The following is a 24,232-nucleotide window of genomic DNA, read 5'->3' as shown; positions in this document are numbered from 1 at the left end:
CCCAGCAGTGATCTCTGTAACTTCAGAGGTACCACCGTCATTCTGGTTCCCCTGAATTTTTTGTTTTTGAAAAACAAGCTCCGAAAATGGGATTTTGTTTTAAAAAAAGAAATACCTAGTGGCCACCAAACCTAGGGAGTTTTTTCCCCTGAGTATGGGAGTCATTATTTTGATTTGTCTGTTCACCACTGTCAAGTTTGCTCTGGCAGTGGCAGATGGAAAAAAGTACATCAGATTCTCATCTGAAATAGGATGGGAATAGGATGGCAGTGTGATGCCCTTACATTGATGGCCAGAACTTCATCGGCTTTCTGTCGATGGAGACTATGGGGATACCTCTGATGGAAAGCTGATGGTCTGCCAAACTGTAAATGGGGCAGGTGGATTGAAAGTTTGGCGGACAGGATAAGCCATCGCGATTGTGACAGAGTATCCTGTCTGTTAATCTCTTAATCAGGCTCATACCATTTTGGGGATAGGGAATGTATTAATTCTTCTCTCTAACTGACATTGTGAGATTGCCATCAATGCTTCTGCTGAGGTCAATCATGTTTATATTTATTTTGCTTATTTAGCAGCTATTTGATCAATAATAGGACCCCTTCACCTTCAGGAACAGAGCAATCATTCGTTCTGTTATTGCTTTTAACCCAGGACCACCACTAGACTCCCGTCAATGGCTGACACAAAGGGGCCAATTACGATGCTGTAGGAAACAGCTCTGACCCTCTGTCGGAGTCGTTCCTTCAGCATCGTAATCTCCTGTTTGGATTAACTTTCGACCGACCCATTTTGAGTCGGTCGTAATTTAATCCACGCAGGATTTCTGAATGGTTTACAACGGGCTCAGAAAGCTCGTCTGCCAGTCGGAAAGGGGCCTGTAATCCCAAGGGCGGCTCTTTCTACCCGAGGTATTACGATGCCAGATTCCCACAGCCTTTCTGTGCCAGCCTTTCCGACACAGAAAGGCTGTGAGAATCTGACTTTGGGGGCCCCCAGCAGGGCCACCATGGGTGAAAGGCCTCTGGATGGTGGTCTCGGGCGCACCTATTGTGCACCCCTGTTTATCCCTGCACCCAGTGTCAGGCACCTTGATGTGCCTGCCACGGGGTGCAGGGATGAACTGCACCTCTGCTCTTTACAATGAGAGAATGTATACTGCTCAGAATGCATGTTCCGATTGTAAAGAAAAGGATTGCGACCGAACAGTGTTCAGTCACATCCTACTTGCTGGTTTGGGCCTGCCAACAGGAGGTGGGTTGGTCCCACTTCCCGATCGACGTGGACGGGCTCAGGTCTGTCCGACATCGAAATCGGCCCCACAGTGTGCTCCGAGGCAATCACAATGATTCATGATGCCATTAAGAGTCTCTTTAAATAAAAACAGAGATCTGTAAAGGAACAAAGATGCTCTCATTAGGAGGATCTAATTTGCAGTGGTCAGTATGAGACAAATATGGAACCTTTTTATAGTTACGACTTCATACAATACACAGTTATGAGTTAAATGGCTGAAATGGATAGACAACATAAAAAAGATACCCAATGATATTACCAGTATAGTTCATTCTTAAATAGAAGATCCTAACATTATAACTTGACAGTGAAGATCCTAAAGCCAAAGTTTGATGAACTGTAAAATGTGATGCTCGTAATCTCAACCACCTGAATCTGGTAGCATGCTAAATAGGGACTGGTTCTGTTTGGTAATTTCACTGGAGATTGACGTCCAAATGAGGAAGAAGGATTTAAGGCCTCTGTTTTTAAAGTTGAAAATGACTTCAAGGAAAATTCTTACTTTGTCATCCTGCAAAGTCAAATGCTGTTGGTGTATAATGAGTTTTGTTTTTTTAAACGACATAATTCTAATTTAAAGGATTTACTGACGGTATTTATTAGAACAATTTCTATTTATTGACATATTTTTATATACGTGAATTACACGAAGTATAAAATATCAGTATGTTTTCTATCCACTTGCTACATTTATATTTACTACACTTACTTACATTGAAAGTGACCGGAAAACTATTTTCACCAAAACAAAACTCTAGATAGGTCTTTATACTTCCCAGTGTTAAAATTCATCCGGAGGCACTGCATATCTTCATATGCGATGGTTACCTCGTTTTTATTTCTTTTGTGTACTCATTATTTAAGTTGAAGTAAGCAATTTCGTCTAATATTGCATTGTTGTTAAATTAAATGACAGTGATCACTAATGCAGTGCACAATATAAATGTAATAATAAATAATAAATAAATAAACTTTCCCGAAAGTAAAGAGCACAGAAAGATTTCAGAAGGAATAAAGCTATCCTAGCAGTAACGGGTCGAAGAAAAAGATACGCATATGAATAAATGCAGTATTTTTACACAATACAATAGCAGGCCAGAAACACCAACATTTGGGGAAAAAACTAAATAAAACTGCACTTCTGCAGCCTATTCAACTTCCTCTAATTTCTCAAAGTCATATTCAATAAAGACTTCATTATGTGTTCCTCAACAATGAAGTCTGTCTAAGGTAAAGCATTCAAGGACTCGGGAATATAATCAATATCTTCCTTAGTCAAGGCACTTCTGGGGCATATTAACAGCGGCCAGCGCTAATTATCGCTGATCGTGCTTAGCGATAATTATATCATCGCAGGCTATCTCTGGTATTTATCGCCCTGGTAGCGCGTTATTAACAACGTGTTACTGCAGGGCGATAAAAATTCCAGAGATAGCGAGGTTATCGCCCTTTTGCAGGGAACATCGCTGGTTTTCCAGCGATGTTCCCTGCAAAAGGGCGATAACCTTGCTGATACGACCCACAGGGTCGTATCAGCATAATCCACCCCCTATGTTAGGGATGGCTAAGTCAGGATTTTAGCAGACTTTAGTTTTTTTCGGAGAAAACGGCCGTTTTTGCCAAAATCTAATGTGTGCTAAAATCATGTGGGCTGCCTTGTAAATATCGCAATATAAACATCAGCGATGTTTGCAAGGTAGTCCATCTTGGGTACGCACAGTAATGCCCACTTTGCATCTCACTGGAGATGCAAAGTGAGGTGTTGGGAAAAAGGGTGCTAACATGCGATTATGCATGTTAGCACCCTCTTGTAAATAGGGCGCTGGTTTTATCTCCGCTTTTTTGGCTTTGTAAGCCAAAAAAGCGGCGATAAAGCCTTTGTAAATATGCCCCTTTTGAAACTGTCAAAAGTGGTCACATGATTCCATTGCTCAAGAAATCCAACCTGCCCTTGGACAAACTACTGCCACATAACACAGCTTTTTTCCACAGTGAATCTTCAGCATCATCAAGATGTGAGGCTACAGTGCCGTCCCTTTCCTAGAGCTCCTCTGCAGATGCGTGGGCTCCGTCACTCAGAACCCGAGGGTCCTGGGGTATTGCGTTCCACGCGCTTGCTATTGGGAATTTGGGAAGTCCTAGAGCGTCCTCACGGCACAAAGACGTGTTTTGTGCCTGCACCCAATTTGTGAGCGAGCAAAACCACGCTTCCAGCAGTGGGGGCTCAGGGACACACGTGTGGTAATGGTTTTATTGAGAGAAGTTAGAAACACAGAATAGTAGAACATTTGTTATGATTGATTGCACTTCTCTCCATTTTTAGCTTTCAAATGTAATCTATTGTTCAAGAAAAAGCATTTTGCAAAATACCCTCTGAATCATATGCTAGCACGGGTGACCTCTAATTCAGAGGTGTACAAATAACATATATTCCGAAACTCTGTATGCTGTGCACATTACAAATATTCATAGGTTTCCTTCATACCCATTTTTAATTCATGAATTAGATTTTGCCATATGCATTGTTGCAACCAACAAAGACTAAATATCCTTGTAACCAGGAGTGTCTGATGGAGGTAATGTATATTTCTCTTGTACATTGTTATCGGTGCAAAAACTTACAGCAGAAAATGTTGTCACCAATTGCTATTTTTTCCAACTTATTTGAGGAAAGGATGAGCAATCTACTCATGTAACCCTGTGCTGAATTCACAAAGTTGTCTAGTTTTCAAAAACATATCAGGGCTTATTTACAAGCCCCTTCACCGCTGGTGCGTCACTTTTAATATGAGAAAAAGTGACATGCTGGCGGTGCAAGGTGATTGTAAAAAAAGTCCCATTGGTTTCTCAGGTCACCCTTGGGGTCCACATATGTTTCCACCGCAAACTGATGTGTTTAAAAAGGGCTCTTGCTTCCCAGGTAAAGGACCCACAATGTGGGGACCCCAGGACCAAGTGGCAAAAGACCCCAGTTGTTACATCTAAGGCCCAGTATTCCCTCTCTGCCCTGGGACCCTCTGCCCAAGATTTCTCACAGCCACACATTGGCCTCCCAGCTTCAGGGAGGGCTATGTGATGGGGTCATATGTACAGGCACCAACAGGACGACTCTTTTGTTACCTCTCAATGCATCCCATTGCGGATGTTGGATCAAAATCATCCTGATACTCATGATGGCAGACAACTACTCACCAAATGGCTGCATTGTGAGCTGAAACAAAATGTGAACGGCACTCCTCCCAATAATGCATTAATTGTTGACTGGCCTATTGCCACGTTTCTGACTATTGATTGTGACTGACCTATTCCTCTATTCTATGTGTAATGGAATGTGGGCTGATCAAATATGAACAAACTCTGACAAAGCAGGGGCTGAATGCCAATGACCCAGAAGTTCCCAACATATGACAAATCCACTCTTCTCTGTTTGCAAAGTTAGACCTGACAGCATTAGGGTGGTCTTCCCCCCAACCTTTTGCTTTCCTCCTCCACGTTTTCTGACCTAATTATTTGCAGGTATTCGGACTCTGCTCACTTTAGCACTGCTGACCAGTGCTAAAGCTCTTGTGCTCTCTCCCCTAAACATGGTAATATTTGTTGATCCCCAATTGGCATATTTAATTTACTTATAAGTCCCCAGTAAAGTGCACTACATGTGCCGAGGGCCTGGAAATTGAATGCTACGTGCAGGCCTGCAGCACTTTTTGTGCCACCCACTTAAGTAGCCCTCTAACCATATCTCAGGCCTGCCATTGCAGAGCCTGTGTTTTCAGTTTACACTGCAACCTCAACCTGCCCAAAAAAAACTTGTCCAGACCCAAACCTTCCCATTTTATACATATAAGTCACCCCTAAGGTAGGCCCTGGACAACCTATAGGTCAGGGTGTGATGTTTTAAAAAGCGAAACATGTACTTCTAAGTTTTGCATGCTATGGTAGTGAAAACTCCCAGCGTCGTTTTTCACTACTCCAAGGCCTATTTCTTCCATAGGTTAACATTGGGATTACCTTAATACATTCTATAAGTGTAATTTCCAATTGGGAAGAGATGCACCCTTCAAGTCTTGTGTCTCTGGAATTACAATTTAAAATCCAAACTTATGATGAAATTGGATTTTAAATTGCAATTCTGAAAATGCAATTTTTAGAAAGTTGCATATTCTTACTTTAGCCATTTGATGCCTGTTGTCTGTCTCTGGTCACATTTCTAGTGTGGTGACAGTTGGGCGTTGTGTATTCCTACTAGACAGTCAAACATAATGGGAGCTTAGGTGCGACTTGATGGGACATCCTACAGGATGGGAAGCAAAGCTGGACCCAGCTTCACTTACACCTGCATAGGCTGTGTCCTGTCTCCGCACTAAGGGCTGCATACCCCCCTCTAATGAGTCTAGAGCCAAGGCAGAAAAGGAAGACATCTGTGCACTTCAAAGGCCTGTCTTTGAAGTCTCCTCCACTTCAAATGCACCACTGGGTATAAAAACTGAACCTAAGGTACCAGCACTTAACTACACTTCTGGGTGATCTGTAGATACTCTGCCAGGGAGAAAGGCTGCTGTGCTGCTGAATGACCACCATTCTTCTTGACTTCTGCTTTGGGGGACTCCTGCTTTGCTAACCTGCTGGACTGCTGCCCTCCTGCCTGGGTGAGAAGGACTGTACCTGCATCACTGGAGTCCAGAGCCGAAAGTGACTCTGAGGTCTAGCTGGCTGGCCTCCTGATATGATGTCTCAGGGACATAAAAGACTTCCAACCCACTTGCTTATTAACCTAGACCTGTGAGTCTGCCCTGCCAAGTGGTAACACCCCAGTCCTGGACTCTTACAAGTGGAACTAAGGTGCATCTCCAGTGGAAACGATGCATCCTCTGCTGAGCGACGCATCCCGACCAGAACCGGCACATCTCCTTGGATGAGTGGTGCATCTTTGAGCAGTTCCGATGCATCACCGCTATTGTGTGGATGTGACCTATTGTGAAAGACTCACATCTCCTCAGCCTCCTACATCTGGGACCAACGCATTGCCTTCATAACCGCTGCTGCACGATGCTCTATCTGGTGAAATCTCCTTGCATCCCTTGTTGACGAGAGCCTCACCAATGCTGGTTCTCCACATCGCAGCTTCCGCGCTGATCAGAACCGACGCATTTACTCTGCTGCACCTTGCATCCTCAATATTGGACTTCACATCGCAAAACCCATCTACAGGATCTTCACCATTGATGCATTTGGACCTCACACCACAGCCTCGTCGCATCTCAGAACAGATCCATCACCTTGGCTGCCTGACGCATCTTCGATGCAGATCCATGCAAGCGCTCCCAAATCAGGATTAAGGTGTCGTGTAGCTCCTATAATAGTTATTCAGGATCTGTGCGTTTGGACTGCATACACTGTAGGATCATCCTGGTTGGAAGCTTTACCTTCTTTTTTTTTCTTTCTTTTTTGTTCTCATCTCACCAAAGGGCATATGCAAATTTAACAAGCCGTCATACTATACATCTGGGCGCCTCTCGACTAACTGCATTTGCCTAGGTCATCCCGACCTGCCTCGGGTAGTAGAGGCTTGGTGTAATTATAGGACCTGTGGGAGAGACCATCACTTAAAAAGTTACCAATCGCAAGCGCCGGCCCCAGCATAGCAGAGGATGCCAGATATTATGCGAGGTTTCCTTGTTGACTTCTTGTTCTAGGCGTGCCATACTGAACGCAGCTTTAAGCCAGCCCTCTCTGTTCGGGGGGATTGAGTCTTTCCACTTTATACAAATCTCCCTCCGAGCTAGCAATATAAGGTATAACAGCAGTCCCTTATGAATCTGTGATAACGCCCCGTTAGTAGAATTGTTACCTCCAAGAAACACCAGATGGCGATTAATCTCAATGTTAATTTAAAAAATGTCCGATAGAGAGTCCCCCACATTTCTCCAAAAAGATCTTAACTCCGGGCATTCAAAGAAGATGTGGATATCGTCCACATTGAGTAATTTACATCTAGCACATTTTGTGGGGGGGGGGGCAGTGGAGCAAACTTGGTTATCTTAGCCGGGGTGTAGTAGAGTCTATTAAGAACAAAAAGATGATTCTTTTTTAAACTAGCTGGTTTAATATGTTTATAAAATAGTTTAAAGGACAGCTCAAAAAAGTGTTCAATGTTGTGGGCGAGGGGTGATTGATTTCAGACCGATGTTTGAGGCGGAATATCCAAATCATCTGCTTCAAGAAGCCTTGTATACCACATGGATATTTCTTTCTTTTTTGGATGAACATTTTGGAATAGCCACTCAAGCTCCCAATTCCCAGAAATGTCATCCACTTCTGCCTCGTACCATGATTTAAGTTGAAGATACTTAAACTTAGAGAGTGTGGGGCCTATCTTAGCTCTTAAGACCTCCCATGGAAGAATCCCATCTGCGTCCACCAAATCAGACCATTTAGCCACACCAGTTCTCTTAATTGGGATCGCCAAGCTATCACCAAGGCAGAGTGGGGTCCCGGGGGAATCCCATATGGGAGCAAAATCGGAGAAATATCCAATACCCCATCTGCGTACCAGGTCGTTAGGGTGGCCTTAAGGACCTTGAGATGCACACGTTTAAAGAATCTTGGGGCCCCAAACTTATATAGAAACCCTTCACCTCCACTTCCACCCTCGACCATTGCCATCTCGCCCAAGAGCCTACCCCATGTTGTATCATCTGGTATTGAGAGCAGCATCCTGATACCCTTAAATTGAAAGGCCGTTAAATACCAACTGATGTCCGGACGAGCCAACCCACCTTTTAAAAGTTTCCTTCTCAGTTTTTTCCAGGATATCCTAACACTTTTATGTCCCCAAATAAAGCTCCCAATTTTCCCCTGAATTTTACTAATACTCCTATTGGGGAAGGTTAAAGGAACTGCGTTTACGAAACCCGAGTGCCCCCTGTACATCGCCAATTTGTTATGATCTGGCGCGTGTCGTTTTTCACTGACCTTGGGTTGCCTTCGCGTTGTTTTACATTTCCATGACAACGAACAGGACGCGCAGCTCCGTACGTTTTGGGCTGTTAGCGCTCTAGCATGCTCTACGTCAGCACGCTCTCTTCCGGCTTCACCTGCCTCTCGCGTGAGTTTGCCGGTGGGGGGTGTTATACAGGCATGGTTCGTACACACGCCACCAGTCTACAGCGGCTGGCGCGTTACTAGGTGGACGGCGTCTTCGGAGTCACGGAACCGTGAGTACAGAAACAGGATACTAAGAGCGTCTCCATTGACGTTAACGCTTCCGTTCTTCTCTCATGCAATGTCTTGAATTTTTGCACCACGCTGGCCCCACAAATGCGTTGTTGGTCCGCGCGGTCTGCAATGGCTATACTACCTTTTCCTTTCCCCCCAGTGCTTGGGAGGTCGACCTTTGTAGCTCCCATACTGGTGGAAACATCCTTATTTGATTATTTCTCTTCGCTTGCCTCATGACAAATTGGCAGCTTTATTACCATAGCCGCCCCTTCATTGTGTCGAGACGGTCGACACGGAGTTATTTACCGCTTGTCCTGCGAGTAGTAAGACAGTAGTGGTGCTTGTAATTCCGCTTTCCGGACTGCTCCCAACCATGTTGGATGCATTTGTTCAACAATTTGTAATTGTTCGGTATCCTCTTTGTTTCCCTCATCCCAGGACACTAGAATTTAGTGTGTACTCCCCCCGGCCCTGTATGCAGCACAGCCCATGAGGGTGAGTTCTTTGGATGACTTATTTATTGTAATCTGATGGGTTCTGGTATCAATTATTGGATATTGTGCCTCCTCCTTGCATTTGCCTTTGGTTCTTTACAGGTCCTCCATACATTGCTCAATAGCTTTGCATGCCACGGTTGGCTTGACACCACCATTTGTCTTAAGTAACTGTTGTTGCAATGCTAATGTTGTTTTAAATTTTACTTGTCGTTAACATTTTTTACTTGTTGTTATTTTTCTTCTCTGCAGGTGTGCTTTTTAGCTACGGTACCACACTTTTTTAGGGTGCTGTATGCGTGCTCACCACTTAGTCTCTTATAGACGTTGGGCACCACCAAAGAGGTGTAGGTAGCCGCAATAATTCCCCGGTCCTGATGAATTGCCATTTATTATATACAAAGGCAAGAAACATGTTGACCTATTGATCACGTCAGCACATACACTCACATAACTACTGGTGTCACATGTGCGGACTATACATTTTTTAACCAGGATGGTGACCACACTGTATTAAAAAATTTTTTTTTTTTTTTTTTTTTTTTTTTTTTGAAACCGTTTATTGCAGTTCGTAAAAGTTACAGGTATGGGCCTACAACCATCCGGCCGGCCGCTAGAATGACAAAAACATATTGCACACATACAGTGAAAGTCTCTAGGCAGTGCAGAGCAGTGAAACAGGAGTAATCAATGGTGCAGGCCACACAGCTCCAAGCCCACAGTACGGTTCCCTTTTCTTGAAACAAAACAACACCAAAAAACCACACCCGCAGGGCAACCCGCGATCCAAAATAACAGCACGTGCTCCATAAGTGGGGGATCCAAACCAGCAGCAGAACTCTGGAGAGGGGAATGGGAATAGATCAGGGACTGGGGGACCGCGCGCCCGCGGCTGAGGGAGGGGGGCCATCTAGGGAGACGGAGCAGGCGAGGCAGCCGGTAGCAGTGGTGGCTCACAAATACCCCCGCGGTAGGCGTTCCAGGGGCCCCAGAGTTTCACCCACGCCCCAGGCTTACCTCTCGCCACATACACCACCTTTTCACGAAACATACACCAATCCATATGCTCTTTCCAGGCCGACACCGCAGGGGGCCTCTGGGATCCCCACAATTGAGCAATGTCGCGCTTGGCTATCATGTATCCCAGAGTCACCCACCGCGTCTGCGGGACCGAATAGTCATTCGGTTCCCATACATTCAGCAAGCATCTCCTCGCTTCAGGCAGCAGCGCAACACGCGTCACCACACGCAGGACCTCATGCACACCACGCCAGAATCGCTCCACCTTCGGGCACTCCCACAGTATATGCATGAAAGTCGCCAACGCACCACAGCCACGCTTACACATTCCGTCACCAGCAAAACCCATACGCAGAAGCCTTGGCCCCGTCACGTAAACCCGGTGAAGGATCTTGAGCTGGACGAAACGAAGGCGAGCCGGGATGGCCACCTCTTTCGGAGAGGCCACCGCGGAAATCCAATCCTCATCGTCCAGCTCCAGCCCGTCGGCAACCCAAGCCTCGCGGGGACTAGTAAGCAGGCACGATCTATCGTTGATCAGTTTTTTGTATATGAGGGAGATCGTGCTGTCCGGGACATGGCCATCTAGGACTCTGTCCTCCAGGGGGGAAGACTCCGGAATGGATGCGACATCCGGGAAGACGGAGCCCAGCGCATGGCGGACCTGTAGGTACCGAAAGTACTCACTGCCCTGCAGCTGGAACTCCGCCTGCAGCGTCTCAAAAGTTTTGAATCCCCCCCTCGTCCAGAGATCTCCCACCGTGCTGATTCCGATCGTGTCCCACTTCTCGAAGCCCTTCGACGTCCACAGGGAGCCCAACCTCTCAGACGCATACAGCGGTGACGCCCGGGTCAAACGGTCCTTCCACCCCATAGCTGCATTAGCCGCGTGCCAGACACGCACCATGACACGCGTCGGTCCCGTCAAACGGGAGTCGGGCGCGCCAGCGTAGAGCGCTCGATTGTAATCGCCACCGGGCAGGAGCATCTTATCCATCTCAAATGCCGGGTTCAAGGCGGGCCCGTAAAGGCCATGATTAATTGCAGCTAGTTGGGAGGCCCAGTAATACCGTTTAATGTCAGGGAGGGCGACCCCCCCATCGTACCACGGGAGCGTCAATTTAGCCAGAGCAATGCGCGGCCTCCCGTCCCAGAACAGGCGCCGCTGGAGGCCCTCCACCTCACGGAAATAGCGTGCCGGGACCAAGTCCATAGTATTCTGGAGGGCGTAGAGGAAGCGTGGCAGGGACATCATTTTAAACAAGGCCGCTCGGCCGAGCGGCGAGAGCGGCAGACGCCGCCAGCGCACCACGTCCTCCCTCAAACGCCGGAGGGGGGGTAACAAATTCCGCTCATAGCGGGCCTCCGGGTCAAGAGTGATATAGATACCCAGGTACCGAAAACCTTGGGAGGCAATCTGGATCGGACAGTCCCGTGGTAGGGCCGGAGCCTCCCCGGAAAGCACATATACACAGGATTTCGCCCAGTTGATGACCAGGCCTGAGTTGCAACCGAATGAACGCAAAACATCAACCAGGACGATCAGTGATTTACGCGGGGAGGCGAGATACAGAAGGATATCGTCAGCATAGAGGGACACACGGTCCTCATGCTCGGGGGTCCAGCGGAGACCACGGATAGAAGGGTGCCACCGCAGCCACTCCGCCAGGGGCTCCAGGGCCAGGGCAAACAGGAGAGGCGACAGGGGGCAGCCCTGTCGCGTACCCCTCCCCAGCGCGAATGGGGCCGAGACTCGCCCATTCACTACCACCTGCGCCAATGGGCCCGAATATAGCAATTTGACCCAGCTAATGAAACCCGGGCCAAACCCGAATTTTGCCAGCATCGCCCAGATGTATGGCCATTCAAGCGTATCAAACGCCATGGTGGCGTCCAAGGACGCCAAGATGGCCGGCTCCCGCACAAATGGGACACGCGCGAGCACCCCGTGCAAGCGCCGCAGATTGAGCGCCGTGTTGCGGTGCGGTATAAAGCCAGATTGGTCTTGGTGGACCAAATCGCCCACCACGCCAACCAACCTGTTGGCCAACACCTTGGCGAGGATTTTGGGCTCCGCGTTCAAAAGCGAAATCGGCCTATAGGATGTGACCCGTTCACGGGGCCTCCCCTCCTTGTGGATCACCACAATTGTGGCTAGACGCTGGTCCGGCGGGAGGGAACCCCGCGAGTGGGCCGCCAGGAACATCGCGCGCAGGTGGGGCGCCAACACATCCGGGCGTAGCTTGTAGAGCTCGATGGGAATACCATTGGGGCCCATGGCCTTGCCGGATGCAACCGAGCGAATAGCCAAGGCAATTTCGTCCGAGGTGGGAGGGGCGTCCAGCGAATCCCTGTCCTCCACCGTTAGGGAGGGCAGTGCGATGTCCCGAAGCAGGGCATGGGAGTCTGCCTCCGAGCAGGGGGAAACCGGGGAGTAGACTTCGCGGAAATAATCCGCGAAGCAGGAGACAATGGCTTCCGGCTCAGTGACACACGCACCATCAACACTCTCAATCAAAGGCACCACACGGCTCGCTCTCTCCCTCTTATCCAACCACGCAATCAATTTGCCAGCCTTATCACCCACATCATACAATCGCCCCTGCTGCTCTCTACTGAGGCCCCTGGCCGCCTCCGTGACGAGGGCCCGATAGGCCGCCTGCTTTAGGTGTAGAACATGCAACTTGTCGTCTGTTACCCCGCTTCCCAGGTCACCCTCCAGTTCTGCAATCTCGGCCTCTACCCGGGTCACCTCCTCCCGCTCGCGCCGCCGGGCATGGGAGATAAAGGAGAGGGCCTCCCCTCTAAGGACTACCTTGAAAGCCTCCCACAGGGAGATGGCCGAAGAGACCGACCCCACATTCTCATCGAAATATCGCTGTAGGGATTTGATCAAATCAGCACGAATGGTGGGGTCGCGCAAATACCATGCATTGATTGGGGCCACCCTGCCATCCCCCCTCGGGAAGACATCGAGATGCAACAACAATGGGGAGTGGTCTGAGATACCCCGCGCCAGATGGCGCACCTCCCCCACCCTCCCTGCGTGGGCCGCCGGGACAAGGATGTAATCAAGCCGCGAGAGGCTACCATGGGCACCCGAGTGGAAGGTGTACTGTCGCAATGCAGGATGCTTTAATCGCCAGCAATCCACCAGGCCCAGCGTGTCCAGAAGGCCGGGCAGCCACGCCTGTGCCCGGGGGAGGTCCCTAGGGGGATGGCGATCCATAGACCCAGAGGCTACCGCATTAAAATCCCCTCCAACCACCAGCAGGCCACTCGGAAGGTCCAGAAGGAGGCGCCCCAGGTCCGCAAATGTGGTGGCTTGTAACCCAGGCGGGACGTACACTGATATAAAGATAAACACTCTACCCTCCATTCTTCCCACCAGAACCGTGTAGCGTCCCCTCTCATCATGGCGCACCTCATCAATCTCCAACGGGAGCGAGTTCTTGATCATAATACCCACCCCCCGCGAGCCCGAGGTGAAGCCAGAATGGGCCGCCAAACGATATCCCCGCCGGTTCATTGCATGAAAGGAGTTACCTATAAGGTGCGTCTCCTGCAGGAAGACAACATCTGGTGAAATACGTTTTAAGTACTGCAGGACCACACCACGCTTAATCCTATCCCCCAGGCCGTTAACATTCCATGACAACACAGCCAAATCCCTACCCCCCATCATACGTCGAAACAATCGGTCGTCCCCCATCGAGCATCCTAGAAACAACAACATAGTAGCGGGTTTGCCCTGCGGTGCTAACAAACAACACACCCCCCCACCCCCCGGTCCCAACAAAACTCCCCCCTCCCTGCACCCCTGCATGAGCCCAGACAGCCCCCCCAAAGTGCAGTGTGCCTGTCGCCCCATAGCTAAAATACTAACTAGTCCCCCAGAGGAGGAGGGAAGCCCCCAACAGACCCCGCACGACCTCCATAGGAGGGGAAAATACGCAATCAATAAATGGTGAAGGAACAACGTCCAGAGCAAGGCCTATGCAGTCACCCCTCAATTCTGCTCCGGCGGGCCCTCCTCGCCAGCCGCGCCCCCCCCGCCCCCCCGGCCCCGATCTCCAGGCAGAGTGTCCAGCCAGTCCCCAGCCGCCTCGGGCCGGTCAAAGAAGTGCGTGCGACCATCCACCTCTACCCTCAGCTTAGCTGGAAAGAGCATTGAGTATTTGAGGTTCAGGTCCCTTAGGCGACGTTTAACACCAAGAAAGCTCTGCCGCTGCTTCTGGACCGCCGGGGTAAAGTCTGGGTAGAAATGTACCTCCATGTTGTCAAGCTTGACCGGTCCCTGTTGTCTGGAGGTCTGGAGGATAGCATCTCTGTCCCGGAAATTAAAAATCCGGGCAATGAGAGGCCGCGGCGGGGCACCAGTCTTAGGTCTGCCCCCGGGGACCCGGTGAGCACGCTCCACCGCAAAAAGCTTACTCAGCCCCCGGGGCCGGAGGCAGGTCAGGATCAACTCTTCCACGAAAAGATCCGCCGCCTCTGCCTCTCGTCCCTCCGGCACCCCCACAATACGGACATTATTCCTCCGGGCCCGACCCTCGGAGTCCTCCAGTCGCCGGTCCATCAGGGCGCTCGCCTGGCCAAGCCGGCGCACCTCCTTCTGGAGGGCCACCACGTCTGTCGTGAGGCTCGTTGTGGTGTGGGCCAGGGAGTCGACTCGGTCGTTTGTTTTGGACAAGTCTGCCCTCACAAGGCTCACATCCACCAGGACCGAGTCTATTTTTTGCGCTAAGGTGTCGAAACGCTGGTCCACCGAGGCCTTCATCTCTGCGATGGCGCCCATGACGTCCCGGAGGGTCAGATCCACCGGATGAGCGGATGCCTCCGTCGGGCCCACCGGGGATGCACGCGATGTCTCCGGAGAACCCTTCTGGAGCGTGTAGCGGTCCATACTGTTGGCCTGGTGCGCCGTGCCACGGCGGGTCGTCTTCACCTTCGCCCGGTCGCCATCTTGTTTGGTGGACATGCTGGCTCTGCCACCGTCGTGCCAAGCACCCCAAACGGGCCGCTATACCAAGTCACGGGTGCCAGGGGGGGGGGCAGGGGCGACCACCGAACCGCGGGTCAACCCACCGCCGGCGGGTCAGCCGGGCTCCTGGACAAGGCCACACCACCACACCCCGCTCCGCAGTCCGACCCCGCTTGAGAGCTAGGAGGGCGCAAAAGCGAAAGTGAAAGTGCGGGGTACGCCAGTCGCCCAGCCCCGTTCGCCGCTGTTATTCACTTTGTCCCCGGATCGCCCCACTACTCCAATCCGGGGGGCCGGCGAGGAGAAGGCCACAACCTTCGATCGATGCTCCCACCGGCGTCCGGGGTCCGATTCGAGCCCAAAAAACGGGTGGCGCCTCAGCTCCGGTTCCCCAACACAGTCCCCTCAACAAGGACAGGATATCGCCAGGATTAATTCAGGAGGTCGCGGAGGTCCTCGGGAGCCTCGCACCTACGCGGCCATCTTGGTTGCGCGCTAGGCTCCTCCTCCTGTATTAAAATTATTTAGTGGATCACCTACCCCTGTTTTAATCTCTTCACTTCAACCTCATATGCACCTACACTCACTTATGTCTTAATATTGTTTTTCCCACCCCACACACACATCACTCACCGGCGTTGGAATAAAAGATCTCCGCTAGGAAGGCCCTATTAGGTGCCTGATCGGGCATTGCACACGCCGGCCCGATAAGGAGCAAAGACCCGGTGATGAAGCAAGACACCCGCTTGTTGGGTGTGTGAGGGTCTTCTTTTCCAAACAAGGAGTAACTTTCACTCCTGCTATTCACCACAGTTCCCTGTTACCACCGTGGTCCCCCTTGTTATTCTGTCACACCTTGCATTCACGTTAGGAACTGCATACCTTCTGTTTTCACTTATTCATGGGCATGTATGCTGGACCTTGATAACAATGAATTCATTGTTATTACTTTAAGCCCTCTCTTCCCTCGATTTGTTTGATATATGTTAAATAGGTAGGTCAGCTTGGGAAGAATACTCATCTTCACCAGATTGACCCACCCATAGATCGTCAAAGGGGGATTCCTCCATCTGGCGAAGAGGTAATCGATTTCCTTTATGATTTTCTCCAGATTAATCAGGGGAATTTTATTCAGATCCTTAACAATTTTCATACCCAGATACTTAAATTCATTGCTAATGGGGCCTCCCCTGTAGTCGATGTTCCAACACATCACTTCAGTTTTCGCGGAATTAGCTAGATACCCTGAAATTGAGCCAAATTCCTCCAGCAGACTTTCAAGCCGTGGAATAGATGCCTCCGGATCACTGGTATAAATAACAACATCGTCAGCATACAATGCTATTTTACACTGATAATTTTGTGATTTAAAAGGACAGATTAAATCATCTAGCCTAATAGTTTGCGCCAAGGGCTTGATGTAAATGTTAAATAAGAGAGGGGATAAGGGGCACCACTGTCTAGCCCCTCTCTGGATGTCAAAACTGGGAGTCAGGGTACCATTCAGCAGGATCTTCGCAGAAGCTCCCTGGAAACAATTCCTTAGGGTCTGGTCAAAGACAGGGCCCATGCACATACCCTCGAGAACCCCCCAGAGATACCTCCAACACACCCGGTCAAAGGCCTTAGCCGCGTCTAAAGCCACTACTGCTAAAGGATCCGCCCTCACCTCAGCCAGGTCGATATTCCCAATCAAAAGTTGAGTCTGCTCCTGGATGTATCTCCCTACCATGAAACCTTTCTGATCGATGTTAATCAGACTCGGTACCAGTTTAGCCATTCTCCCTGCCAGAATGCCCATAAAGATCTTATAATCGGCATTCAGCAGGGAGATCGGGCGGTAGGAATCTTCCTTTAGTGGGTCTTTCCTTGGCTTCAGTATTAGAACAATAGTAGCTTCTTTCCAGGATCTAGGAACCACTCCTATAGTCCTATAAACTGAATTAAATAGAGTGCGAAGTACCGGGGACAGTTCATCTAGAAGAAGTTTATATACTTCATTCGGGAGAGCATCCAAACCGGCAGCTTTATTGTTTTTAGACCTCTTTATTTGATCCCTAATCTCTTCAATGGTTATGGGGGCGTCAAGAGCGACCCAACTAAATTCAGTTAGATTAGGTAATGATTTGTCCCTTAACCAGGAAGATATTATATCCTGGGAAGGAGCCAGATTTTCCTTATAGAGATCTGAAAAGAGAGAAAGAAGACATTTTTGCAAATCTTCAGCCTTGCTAGATTTTTCTCCACTACTATTAATAATTAGTTTGTTGATGTTATTTTTTGAGCGATCGATCCTGGCCTTCCAGGCTAATAGCGCACCTGTTTTTTCCCCATATTCAAAGTTTTCCATATTCTTCGCTAGCCATTGTGTCCTACATTTCTGATCCAGCAAGCTCCTAAGCTCCTGCCTGACCCCCTCCAGATTTTTCTCCACTGGAGTCAGCTTTTCTAAGTTCTCCTGATTAAGATTACTCCTTTCCACTTCTAGTTCAGTTATTCTGCTCTCAATGGAATGTAGTTCCAAGGCCTTAGCCCGATTTTTAGAGCTTATTAGACCGTGTAGCATGCCTCTCAGACTAGCTTTATAAGCATCCCAAACATAATCTATAGACGTGGAACCTAAGTTAAATAAAAAAAATTCCACAGAAGAGGTTCTGATAGACTGAACCATTCCAGGATCCGACAACATTGATCTAGTCAATGTCCATCTAGTTTGTGGACTTTTGCCATCCTTGGAATACGAGAACATGAGAGGGGCATGATCAGATAGATGGCTAGGTAAGACAGATATATCGTATAGGTTATCTAAAACTTCCCTATTAGCTAAAATATAGTCTACTCTAGAAGAATAATGATGTTTTTTACTATAAAAGGTAAACCCCTGAACATCTCCCTTCTTAGCCATCCAAAGGTCTACCAAATTCATGTCAAGTAAAAGATTTTTCATAACCCTGCGAGTTCGCGGGGTCCCTGCAACACAACTCAAATTAGATCTGTCTTTAGATGGATCTAGACGGACATTGAAATCACCTCCTATTATTAAAGGAGGGGTCGCCGTCATCAATTTATCTTGTAATTTACTTAGATATGAAGGGTCGTTGACATTTGGACCATAAAAGGAAGAATAAGTCATTTCTACTCTCCCAAAATCCAACTGAGCCACAATCCATCTCCCTGTTTGGTCTGTCTGTACAGATTTAACTGCACAGGGGGTCCCTTTCTTCACAAGGACTGCAACCCCTCGGCTGTTAATTGATTGCTGAGAATAGCAAAAACAATTTATCCACTGGATTTTTGAAAAAATTATATGTGATTCTGTAGAAGTCAAAAGAGTTGCCTATAGAAGACAGACCTGAGCTGGGGAAAGTTCTAGATACTTAAGTATCAGCCTTTGCCTACGCGGGCATCATAAACCATTCAAATTCCAGGAAATCAAACAGATTTTACTGTCCCTTTTAATATTACCTGCCATTAGCTAGTGCACCCTTTCCTTGAATTGTACGGAATTCCTTAAGATACAGATGAGATGAGGATTTATTTTTTATTTTTTCACCCTCTGCTCCCTACCCTGTGAAACCCCTCAACCTCCCCTCTCCCCCCCATGACCCCCTACACCCTGAGGAACCCTCCCTTCCAGTAGGCAAGCCTATTCGGACACCGCGCCCTCGACTAATAAATTACTGATAGTTAATTCTTGAGACTTGGGTCCTCTATTTCCTCCTCTATTTCCCTCCCTCCTTTTCATTTTGTATCCTAGCGATAAGAGCATCCACCTCTTCCGTTGTACGAATCATATGCATGTGGTTATTCCACAGCAGACGTAATGTGGCAGGAAACCTCAATTGGGCATTTGCCCCAAGACTATTTAACTCTGCGAACCTCTTCCCCAACTCCCACTGTCTTGTGGCCGTTATATGCGAGATATCGGATCTGATGGAGAAAGAGAAATGGGACATATCTGAAAATGGAGAAGATATCACCCCTTCCTTAAGAGCAGCAGACAAAATCAACTCCTTGACTGAGTAAGACAAAAAATGTACCACAATTTTCCGGGGTTTCTGTCTTCCCGTGTTCCTCTTGAAAGGGTCCCTGTGGACTCTTTGAATTTCGTATGTAAGATCAATGTTTGGATGATTTTTGAAAATGGTGCCTTTTAGTAAGGAAATCAGAAAACCTTTAATATTCTCCCCAAGAGCTTCCGGGATGTTCAAGAACTTCAAATTGTTTTCCTAGAATGATTTTCCAATCGTTCAAGATCATCCTTCAGCTCCTTGTTTTGGGTTGATAATTTTGCCAGGTCAGTGGAGGTCGTTTCGATAGTTTCTTTTAGTTTGGGGATTTCAGCCTCAATTGCCTCAGTCCTCAGGGTGAACTCCTCCAATTTTTGAGCCAATACCTCGCATGATGACCGGATAGCAGCCTGATTCGCTTCTGAGACAGAGAACCTACTAGCCAACTCTACTTGATTCGCCTCCGACACGGTAAATCTGCAGGTCATCTCTTCTTTCATAGCCAAGAGTAGATCAGCTAATGAATGTGTACTTGACGCTAAGATCGTATGGTTCTTGGGGGCTGAAATATTTAAACTTTTACAGCTGTTTTGGTGACCCTTGTCCACCCCTTGTTCCCGTACTTGCTCCTGTCCCTGCCCCAGCTCCTTCACAGGCTCTTGCTCTGCTCTGCTCTTGCTCTGCTCTTGCTCTGGTTCCCCATGTGATCCCAGAACTCAGTATCTGTTAGTGAGATTAATCATCGGGTGGACCACAGACTCAGTTCCAGTTTCGAACGTTGTACTAACGATAGGGGAGGCCTGAGATTCTATTCCCACCAGGCTTGCCTGAGTGGTTTTACTTACAGGCTCACTGTCATCACAGGTTGATGCCTTCCTCATTGAACACGCTGGGGCTATAGGGGTGGAGGCAGGCGGAAACGTGGACTTGGACATAGTTGTAGATGAGGACAAGGGTGTAGTCGTGGACAAAGACATGACTTGATAGAAGGTTTTCAAAGATGGGGTAATTTTAGATTTTACAATAGACGTTTTCTTATCCCGTTTTTTTCCCTTGCCCTTGGTCACTTTCGCTTTTGCTGGAGTTGCAAAGCCACTTGTGTTTCCACCCTGCTTACGTTGTTTATTTATCATTCTAACTTCAGAAATGGGGGGGAGACCCGTGGGGGTAAGATTGAGTGATTGATTACCGTTGACGATAAGTGGACTGCTCTTGCTCGCAGAGTGTACCTACTTATTTTAGGGGGGGGAGTATCCTCTTGAATCCCATCACTACTCTCCATACAAAGAAAGAGACTTCCCGTCCTCAACTAAAGGTACACCCCCTTGACACAATGCAGGAAAATTACCACTCATAGACTTCTCTCTGCCGGTCAAGACCTCTAAAACTAGCTTCCAGTCAGTAGGTTGTTTAGAGAAAAACATTTGCCCTTAGGATCTTCAGCAGGAGCCAGTCGCTGAGGCTGAGGCCCCCCTACCTGTTCACCATCTTCATCCTCAGAGAACCACTCGATCCTGCTGCCTGGACAGGCACCCAAACTGGTGCTGACCCTTCCTCTGGTGAACCGGAGCAACAGGGAAGCAATGTCCTAGCGTCTCCGCTCATGCGCGGCCTCTCCCCACCTCCAGCGCCAAGTCCCCGTCTCCGCTCCGCCGCCGCTGCTGCAAACGCTGCGAATGCCGAGAACAGCCGGAAACACCGGATTGTCTCGACAAAGAATGCACGGGCCCCCTCGCATGTCCCAAAAGGTTGGATGGAGCAAGAAAGAGAAAAACCAGGGTGAGGAAAAAATCACAAATTATTTAATTAGCTCATGAGAGCTTCATAAGAGCTTCGGTTTATGCCCCTATGTGGAACCCAATGGAGCGTGAGCACGGCCATTAGGGAGCGGCCGCCATGTTCCTCCGCTCGGAAGCTTTACCTTCTGATGTAGTTCCTGAAATGAAAGTTTTAAAAAAGCACTCAACAAGGCCGGAAAGCCGTCAGATGAAGTTGATTGGATTTTCGTGGAGAAAACTCTGAGCTGCAGAAATTAAAAATTCAAATCCAAGGAAGGTCCCTCACTGGCTAGATACTTTTAATATCTTTGTCCCATGAAAATATTTACCTTCTGACTTGTTCACTTTCTTGCTTGCTGAAAGAGATTTGCTGTTGCGCAAATTCTCCAAGCAGGAGCAACCTGAATCTTTGGTCCAGTGGTAACGCACCTTTGTCGGATTGACTTGCCATGTTTTCCCAGTCTTCTGTCAGTTCTCCAGGCATAAAGTCCTCAAATTTTTTCTAAGTCTCAGGATTTAGTGTTTTGCAGGAAGAGTACACCAGCCAAGAGTTCCATGTCCTCAGGAACAGCAACTAGTGGTCAGGACTCACTCCACGAAGTTATCAGTAGGGTCCAGTGCAGGTCCAAATGAAGCTAGTTATCTGGGCTCCTTCATGAAAGTGTTGATCGTGCAGCATTTGTATCCTTGTAGCTTAAAAGAAGTTCAGCCAACTGACCATTGGAGTTCACTCTGTCCTGGGTACAAGTGGGAGGAAGCGCAGCCCTTAGGGTTCTCTTCACAGGTCACCTTTTCTGTCTTCCACAGGTCCAGTAGTATTCATAAGAGTGTGCTCAGTGGTGCCAAATGTATTTATTCCTGGCACTAGCCTGTGGTTTGGGGTGACTCCTGGCATCTTGCCAACTAATGGAGAAAACGTTCCCAGGGAAACTCAACCCATTTATGCAGCAGTTCTGGTGCACCCGAAGGCATACAATTCCACAGTGTTCTCATCTACCTTAACCCAAGATGACAGAACCTTTTCACCCATAAGCAGAGCTCCTCTGCCCACCCTAGAGGCGTGGACAGTGGAATGAGCTAAGTCTCTTCTGTGGTCACTCAAAGCAGATTCTGGGGCATCACATCTCTGACTGCAATTGGTGCCTGGCTGGCTTGGACAATGGAGGGAGCAGGCCTAGGTATGAGCTACATCTATCTATGACAGGGCAGGCTCGTTGAACATAAATAAGTTCCTGGGCACTGCCGAGATTGTCTTCCTATCAGAGGAGAAGGACACTTCTCCACATCCAAGTCCTTTGTCTTAGCACTAGGAACCACATCACAGCTAATCAAGGTGCTATACAGCTCCAGGGTGACAGATGGAAGCTCCTGCAAATGGGCTCCTAGACGCTTTAGGCAGGCAAAAGGTAACTTTTATAAGGTACATTTTTTAAAAATATTTGTTGCAAATCTGACTTTTCCAATTAATCGGATTTGTAATAAATATTTTCATTCCTGGTTCCTGGGCAGAGATAACTATATTATCTTTACTAAAGCTTCCTAATGCTTTCCTCTGGAACAGCCAACACTGCTACAGTGAAAATAGCTTTTTAGGCCTTGTCACCGTAAAATGTTTACCATCATACATTTACATGTTCTACATTTAATCACCATGCACCTTGCATTATGGTCACTTAAGGCTTAATTAGGGGTGATTCTGCAATATTTAAAAGTATTGTTTAGACCTGTCAAAAAGAGAATATTTTGACATGTTGAATTTAAAGTTGAAACCCGCACATCCACATTATTTGTAGCCAGCCTGCAGCCATGATTTGCAGCGTCACATTTGAGGTGGCACAACATGTGCTGCAGTCCACTAGTGACATTGCATACATTTGTACCAAACACTAGGAGTTTATGGATACGTTTAATATGCCAGTTAGGTGTTTACTGACATGTTTTTAGGGGTCAGAGTCCCAAAAAAAAGAAACAGAATGAGGCAAAAAGTGGTGGTGGCCATGTAAGAAAGGGCATTTTCCAACAAAACAGATGCAAGTTGTCACATACATATGGCAGCAAGCTTTATTCTGCACCTAACATGATGGGGCAGATTTACTAACATTTGACATAGTGCCACACAGTAAGATAACTTACTGTGCTGTGATGTGTCAAATGGAGAAGTCAGGAATGTGCCATATCTACTAAGATATGGTGCATTTCTGCTCGCTGTCTTTGAGCTAGCGCAATGTGTGCACCATGGTTAAAGTGTGCATGTGTTGCAGGCAGGATTGTCTTTGTGCAGGAAGGGACACAGTGGTGCACAAAAACAATCCTCTAAGGCTTTTCTCTCTTTCTATGTGTTGGGTACATGTAGAAAGAGGAACAATAAACATATTTCTCCTTGTTACACCTCCCCTGGGGAGGCGTAGCAGTTTGATACATTCCCAATGTTACTATTGTTAGGAAATCTGGGATTGGGCCAAAAACCATAGGTGGATGCATGGGAACACCCACGCTTCACCCACAGAATGCCTTCTTGGGAAAGAGTAACGCACGGCAGCAACTTGTGCTGCCCTGCGTTACTCCAGATTTACTATGCCACGCAGGGTCATGCAAGGTGGCTCTGCGTGGCCTAGGAAATGTCACTTGAATGCTTGTTTTACCCTCAAGTTGCCTTTGCATGACGCACGGGCAACGTAAGCCCCTAGTAAATATGGGCCTGGGTAACATCAATCATTTGCCTCCATGAAGCAGTTTGGTCCTGACCAATCTATTAAACCTCAAAAGCCATTATCAGGTCAAACCTTGAAATTCATCTTGTGTGTGAATGTTTTTCTGCAGAAAAAAACATCAGCCATAAACTGCAAACATTATCTGACAATGTGTACTCAGTAATTGGATTCTGGTGGTGCTTAGATTTTACATTTTTTCTTAAAAGAGCATTATTTTCACTCTATATTTTTTACTGATGGACCGGGCCCTCTCTGCAGGGTCCCACCCCCAAACATTTAGCATTTACGCTTCACTTTTTTGGCTCAATTCATTTTTATTGCCCTAAGGAGTCTGAACACTTTGCGACTACTATCCAGTGCTAGAGTGCTTGTGCTCTCTCTTCTAAACCTGGTAGAACTGGCTTATAGCCAATTGGCACATTTAATTTACAATCTAATTTTTCCCTATTAAAAAGGTCCTATGTTTACTAAGGGCCAGTAAATTAAATGCTACTAGTGGGCCTGCAGCACTTGTGGGACATCTACTTAAGTACCCTTGCAAACCTGACTCAGACCTGCCATTGCAGCCTGTGCGTGCAGTTTAAAGCTGCCATTTTGACCTGGTAAAATAAACATTTTGCCAGCCACAGACCCCCTTTTTTAATGCATATATAAATCACTGCAAGGGTGTGCCCTGCACAGCCCAGAGAACAGGGTGCAGTGTATGTAAAAAGTAAGGCAT

This window comes from Triturus cristatus, chromosome 11 (assembly GCF_964204655.1).
Source record: "Triturus cristatus chromosome 11, aTriCri1.1, whole genome shotgun sequence".
Lineage (NCBI taxonomy): Eukaryota > Metazoa > Chordata > Amphibia > Caudata > Salamandridae > Triturus > Triturus cristatus.
The sequence above is the reverse complement of the archived record's forward strand: the minus strand, read 5'-3'. Positions refer to the sequence as shown.